This window comes from Octopus bimaculoides, chromosome 3 (genome assembly GCF_001194135.2).
Source record: "Octopus bimaculoides isolate UCB-OBI-ISO-001 chromosome 3, ASM119413v2, whole genome shotgun sequence".
Lineage (NCBI taxonomy): Eukaryota > Metazoa > Mollusca > Cephalopoda > Octopoda > Octopodidae > Octopus > Octopus bimaculoides.
Genome location: NC_068983.1, coordinates 159,559,412 through 159,566,559, shown reverse-complemented (window position 1 = coordinate 159,566,559; position 7,148 = coordinate 159,559,412).

The following is a 7,148-nucleotide window of genomic DNA, read 5'->3' as shown; positions in this document are numbered from 1 at the left end:
TATATATATATATATATAAACATTGATCGGAGAACAAACATCAGATCGATAGATAGATAGATAGATAGATAGATAGATAGATAGATAGATAGATAGATAGATAGATAGATAGATAGAACTGGCTTCTACACACATTCTGTCAACCAAATTCATTCATAAGGCATTAGTCAGCATGGGACTATAACTGAAGGCATTTGCCCAAGAGACTGCACAGTGAGACTACACCAAAACCATACGGTTGCGAAGTAAACGTCTTAACCTCATACCCATGCCTGTACCAATAGCCATATTTTAAACACTAAATGAGTAATGAACTGGTTATTCCAACCTTTTACACTACTTCAGCTAGATGAGTTACCAAATCATCAGTAACAAAATTGTCATAATTATGTAAGGCTTAATTAATAACATACACGTTCCTGAGTTCTAATCTCAGCTCTCCAGTGCTTTTTGATATTTTTTCACAGAAACACAGCTGAACAAGTCTTTCTCTGATCAGCTTCTTTTGCCTTATTCCTGTACTATTTCGCTAAGCTTGATTAGAATCCGTTAACTCCCTATCAACAAGAGAATGTCAATATTTTACAACCTCAGTGCTACGTTTATGCTACATTATTATCGCAATAATTCATCTTTGAAAATTATATCATTTACAACAGAAAGAAAACAGAAATATCATTATGATATCCTATAAGCTGTTTGATAAACCTACAAAGTATACTGTACCATATGAATATAGATTATCACTCAGTATATATGCTGCTAACTTTATGGCCCAAGTAACTACGTAGTTCAGTTAGTCCAATAGTTTACCCTAGATTAAATCTAGGCGTATACAATGAAGATATTGCGTCATATATTTGGTAAATATAGTACACTCATCAATAGAGCAGATAATCTTATATGGAGTCTTCCAGAAACATCTGCATCTCCAGTATCAACGTCTTAAGAAATAATTTAAGGAGTAAAAGAATGAATATTTATGAGGAAATATAATCTTGTATCATCAATAGTTACATTATTGCTCTAAGAAAGATCCTTCGATAAAAATAGGGTAAAATCGAAAAGAGCAACTCATCAATGAACGATTTATTTCTAGCAACTTATTATAAATCAGAAAGTACATTACACAGAAGAAAATGCGGTAATACGTATTGTGCTAAACATAAATAAGGAAGAAAATCCCAACAGCAACAGAAATGGAATAGAAGTCAATATGAAAGAACAGAGCAAAAGAAATATAAAAATAGATCAATGATGTAGACTTTAGAAATAGTCACGGAAAAAACTGCAACGCTATTTTTAGAGAATAATTCACTTCCCGGAATTAGCGTGTTTTGTTGGTGACATATAAAATCGATATTACCTCTTAAACGATCCCTGCTCACTTGGTTCTTTCAGAAGTTGTTTGTTGATGTTGATTATTGTTCACGGAAAATTGAAGAAGAATGTGTGTAAATATATTAACAGCGATGATTACCAGATTTATCAGCAGAAGTGATCTTGAATGTAATAGTGCAAATATAAAAAAGAAATCTAATGAAACTAGCATAAGTGGGTTTAGAGCAATTTTAATAAGATGAAAATAAAAACACCAATATTGAAATATTGATAAAAAGACAACCGCTATGAAATTTCCTCAAGTTTTGACATATTTGTAAAGAACGTTTTATAACTTAAATATTTTAAAGAATAGATGAAAGATAATTTAACGGCTGTGTTTAAGTAGTGGTTAGCTGAGAAAATTATAAGTTTTTGAAGTCAGTTCTGCAACGGTAGGGCTTGATATATTAAAACATTTTTAATTTTACTGTCGGTAGTCTGATGGTGAGATAAGAAACAGCATTTATTTTTCGTCCTTCTTGGGGGCGGGCTTTGCTTTGCGGAGTTCACATTCGCATTCTATTCCACAGAAGTAAAAGAGGCACAATCAAACATATGCAACCTCTGTAAATGCTGATAGTCAAAAAGGAATCAATATTAAACTAAAACCACTCGTAAAGTAGATGTGATAGCCTGTTGCTATAAATGATTCACACTTTGCAGTGTCCTCCTTCAGAGTCTTGTGTTTAAATCATAGCAAAGTCGATGAGCTTAGTATCATGTATTACATGTAGTTATTTTAACCGACAATACTTCTTTCGGATCTATTTTAAAACGGGGGCCACATTTTTCATTAATGTTTTACGTAGTGTTTTTGGTACGGAAAGACTTTCAAACTTCGTATACTTATCTATTTTGTGTTATAGAACAGAAAAATATTTTTGTATTCGAATTTATTTCATGTAAAAAATTGTCTTATTTCGATAATTTCAACCAATCACTGACAAGTATTCAGTTGTTTACATTTACTCCTTTGGCTGATTAAGCGATGTAAAGCGTACTTAATCTCCATACCTTCGTTTTATTTGCTTTTTTCATTTTAAATTTGCTTTAACCCTAACCCTAACCCTAACCCTAGGGTTAGGGTTAGGGTTAGAGTTAGGGTTAGGGTTAGGGTTAATTGTTTCAGAATCGTTTGTTTATGTAGTCGGCACTTAATGTATATCGGCTGAATGGACGTCAGTGATTGGTTGAAATTACAGAAATACGACAACTTTAACATGGAATAACTTATGGATTTTTTTTTTTTAAGAAGACTAAGAGAAAAAGATGTTTTATATGACACATTCTACCAGTGTTCCAAGTTTCAAAGTGTTTCGTTAATGAAAAATGTGGTCCCCGTTTAAAAAAAGATCCCTTCTTTCCTATACATACACATATATATAACTTTGTTGCTACGTTAGAAATCAATTTAAAATTACACACACACATACACCTACCTATTATGTGCGTGTGCGCGTGCGCGCGTGCGTGTGTGCGCGCGCGTGTGTGTGTGTGTGTGTGTGTGTGTGTGTGTGATAGTGTTTGCGTGGTGATTGCTGTAGAACAACTACATTCATAGTTGTTGTTTAGACTCAGGTCAACATCCCTGGCGACCAAAGATGTCTGTGTTATAAACAATCATCCTGCCTTATTTTCAGTCGTATAGGTTATCTACTGAGTCCGAATCTAGATATGTGTTATCTAATGAGTCCTTAAAGACGAGTAGGATTTAGGGGAGATTTGACTACTGTATCGATCGATTTTTCAGGCCAGCCTTTGTGAATTTCCCTCTAAATCTAAATGACAGCTCAGTTTCGATTTCTGATTGCAAATTTGTTTCTGTTTCTAACATCATTATAAAAGGAATAAAACTGTAGCCATCAATCACAAGGGAATATTACTTTATAGCTTGTACTCTGCTTTCGTTAATTTAGTCCGATATTATATGTATTTTCTCTTTAATCCCCTTTGAGCTTCGTCAACAATATAAATTCCAAATAATGAAATGCCAAAGAATAAAGGTTCCTTACGAGCAATGTCAGTGATTTGGTTTCGGTTCCCAATCAGTCATGCCGTTCCTTTAATTTTGTTAATGTTCTTACAAACTACATGAATATTAAATCATTTGTTTTTATCTTTACTCTCCTCTATACATACTGAACTGTTTCTTTTGAATGAGCACAAAATACCAATCTCCAATATTAGTGACGAGTTGGCAGAATCGATAGTACGACGGGCAAAATGATTAACGGCATTTTGTCCGCTTTTGCGTTCTGAATTCAAATTTCGCTGAGCACTGGTCTCGATGTAAATGACTTATACACTTCACCAAAATTGTTGTCCTTATTCCCAAATTTCAAACCAATATTAGTGACATAAGTAAATAAAAAGTTTCAAACTCGGATCGAAATCACATTTTGGGTTCGATCAGTAGCAGTTTTATGATACTTGCCACTCACAATTAAAATAGAATTTTTTTTTCTTGGGACAGTAGAGTGATAAAATCGTTAGTGTCGAACAAAATTAACTTTACCATTCATCCTTCCGAGATAATAAAGTACCATGGATAGTCGATATATGTCAACTTTCTTCAAGCTATGATTCAGTCGAGCCTAAACCTTACCCAAACCGTGACACTCCTATTTCAAGTGATCTGACACGCAGGGTCAAATACATAACAGTCACATTAATACTATGTATTTATAACACGTTATATTACTGCAAACACGGCATACACGCGCGACCTACTTTCACTCACACTCAGACTTTATTCCCATCTTCTCTCTTTCCACCCTCTTTCTTCCTCTCTCTCTCTCTCTCTTCCTCCTCCCTCCCCCTTCTCTCTCAAACAAATTCCATTAAACAAAAATAAGCCAAAACAAATAGAGTTTATTTCCAGTGGCTTGTTCCATTGGTTCTCAAGGCATGTAAACTTGGAGGAACAGAGAAATATTGCAACACTAGAATTTAAACCGGAGCTCGTAACGATTCTGTTAACTCAATACTCTTTGATATTAAACAGTACTGGTTTCTTTTTCACTATGCGTGTAGACCACTATTTCAGGTGTAGATAACGACATGATACATAACGAATGAGAGACAAATTTTTCTCTGATGATGTTTTACATAAAAGTAAAGTGACATAGGAATACCAGCTTTAAAGAGGATTGGCAACCTAAACGTATTGTAGTATCATTTCATTCAGAATACTCGCTTCATGATTATCCGGAGTCCATTAGATCAGTACTGATTACTTGTTAAGGTGGCATTCAACGAATGCCAGACAAATCATCCCTTGACAAGAATTCTAACTATTCTCTGGTGATTTTTAATAAAGAAACAGAATTTAATATATAAGCCAGTTAATTATTAGCGAATTCTAGAGAGTCGCTGCTATAAATACAATAAGTACCAAAAAATTATCAATTTTGGTAGAATCGATTTTAGTCTTTTCAGGAACAAAATGTTTGTATATCAACAAAAATATATGTTAGTAGTCTTCAATTTGCCCCACCGTTTAGGTGAATATATTGCCTGGTTTTATAATTCAGGTAAATTTGAAAATAATTACTAAATTCAGAATACAGAAAACTGTTTCTTTACCATCTTAATGGCAGATCTCTGAATAAATGCAAACAAAAATGATAGGTTCCTTATCTAGCTCGAACTCTAATTAAATGAAAATCTTTTATTCGCAGCAACTATATTCTAAGATAGCAAAACCTAATTATGCAAAGTAAATTAATACATTTTTGTTTTCAATGATGGAAAAAGATGTGTTCTGATCACACAAAATTATAACACCAAATACTTTATATATTGGTTTCAAATTTTGGCACAAAGCCAGGAATTTCAGAAGTGGAAGTTAGCCGGTTACACCGACCCAAGTGCTCAACTGATACTTATTTTAGCGACCCCGATACTATATATTATTATCAAAATGTCTGAGCAAAATGCTTAACAGCATTTCGTCCATCATTACGTTCTGAGTTCAAATTCTGCCGAGGTCGACTTTGCATTTCATCTCCTCAAGCACTGGCTTCTATGTAATCGACTTACTCCCCTTCCCCGAAATTGCTGACCTTGTGTCAAAATTTGAAATTAATATTATAATCAAAACGCAAGGTTTAAAATGTAATGAAAATTTTAAGCCTATTAAATCAATCTAAAATATTTATGCACTTAAATATTCCACTGATACAAGTATCACTTTTATTCTTTATTTTCAACATCTATTACTCAAAAACTACAGCACAGTCTCTGCAGTTCTCTTTTACTACAGTACTCTTGTCTTCTTATATTGTACCAAACTTAAAACTTTGACTCACTTGTATATTACTGGCAATATTCTGATTAGCAGTTATGACTTGTCAGAAACTGAGAACACATCGTCGCACATTTGTTCGTCTTCCTTTCATATTTCCCCGTTTGACTAGTTTGTATTTTTCCTTAGAGTTTAGTAAAATATGGTTCGGACAATGCTACCTAATACATAAATATGTGTGTGTGCGCGCGCGCGCGTGAGTGCACGTATGTGTGCGTGCGTGTGTGTGCACGGGGAGGAGATGTGGTGTTTCTCCTAGTTACATGAATGATATTATTTGACTGCTAAATTCATTTAAAAGAATGAAGCCATAGAAGCAAGCAATATAATAAGTAGAATAATTCAATTTATATTCAATTTAAAACACCGCGTTATATATAAACCTTTCTCAAATTAAGAAGCATTTAGCTGTGAGTTAAAGAGCAAGAGATATGTATAGCACTTAACTACGGTTATGCACTACTATTCGCAAATTACATTAAAGTGACATTAAAAGTGGGAAAGCAGAGACATAAAATTAAAGAGTCTAAGTCCAGTGAAGGTAACAAAAGGAAACTTATAGTCAATTGTTATTTTATAGTAATGTTTATATACCAACAAAATGCGGCAGTCCTATAAAGGACGATGTTACTGTTGTTTTAGCCCCAGGAAAACATCTTTTCGAGCTGGCTATCAGCACACACTTTATGTTTGTTTAGCAATTTGGAAGGGAGTTCATCGCTCCCATCTCTAGCCTTACGTGATACTCACCGACCTTAGGTTTCTGGGTGGTTACCCGTTCTCAGTGTGAGATAATCACAAGCTAGTGACGAAAGCTCTCTTCACTCGCAAATGCTATATATTCTATAAGGGACACACAGTCGTTGATCTCGTATAGAGAAAAACAATTTGTTTTAAATCTCTGAGTGAGATTTATACAGTAGCAGTACAGAATATACCGAACAGTACCGCAACAGCATTTCCGAGTGGAGAGAGATTTCGCAATTTGTTGGTATATAAACATTACTATTCGGTACTATTATTGTATATATTTCACTCAGAGATTTAGAACAAATTGTTATTTTATATTTATAGTATGAAACACCAAATAACTTATTTCATTAAACGACTATGATGATCTGACATCTAAATATATACAGATATCCTTCATAACATTTATACACACACAGACACATACTGCGCGCGCGCACGACGCAAGCACGCACACACACACACACACACACACACACACACACACACACACATTCAGTCAGACAGGTAGGCAGGCAAGCAGGCAGGTAGGCAGGCAGAAAGGCATAGAGGCAGACAGGTTGGCAGACAGACAGGCAGGCAGACAGGCGGGCACACAAGCTGGCAAGCAGATAGATAGATAGACAGACAGACAGACAGACAGACAGACAGACAGACAGACAGACAAACAGACAGACAGACAAACAGACAGACAGATAGATAGATAGAT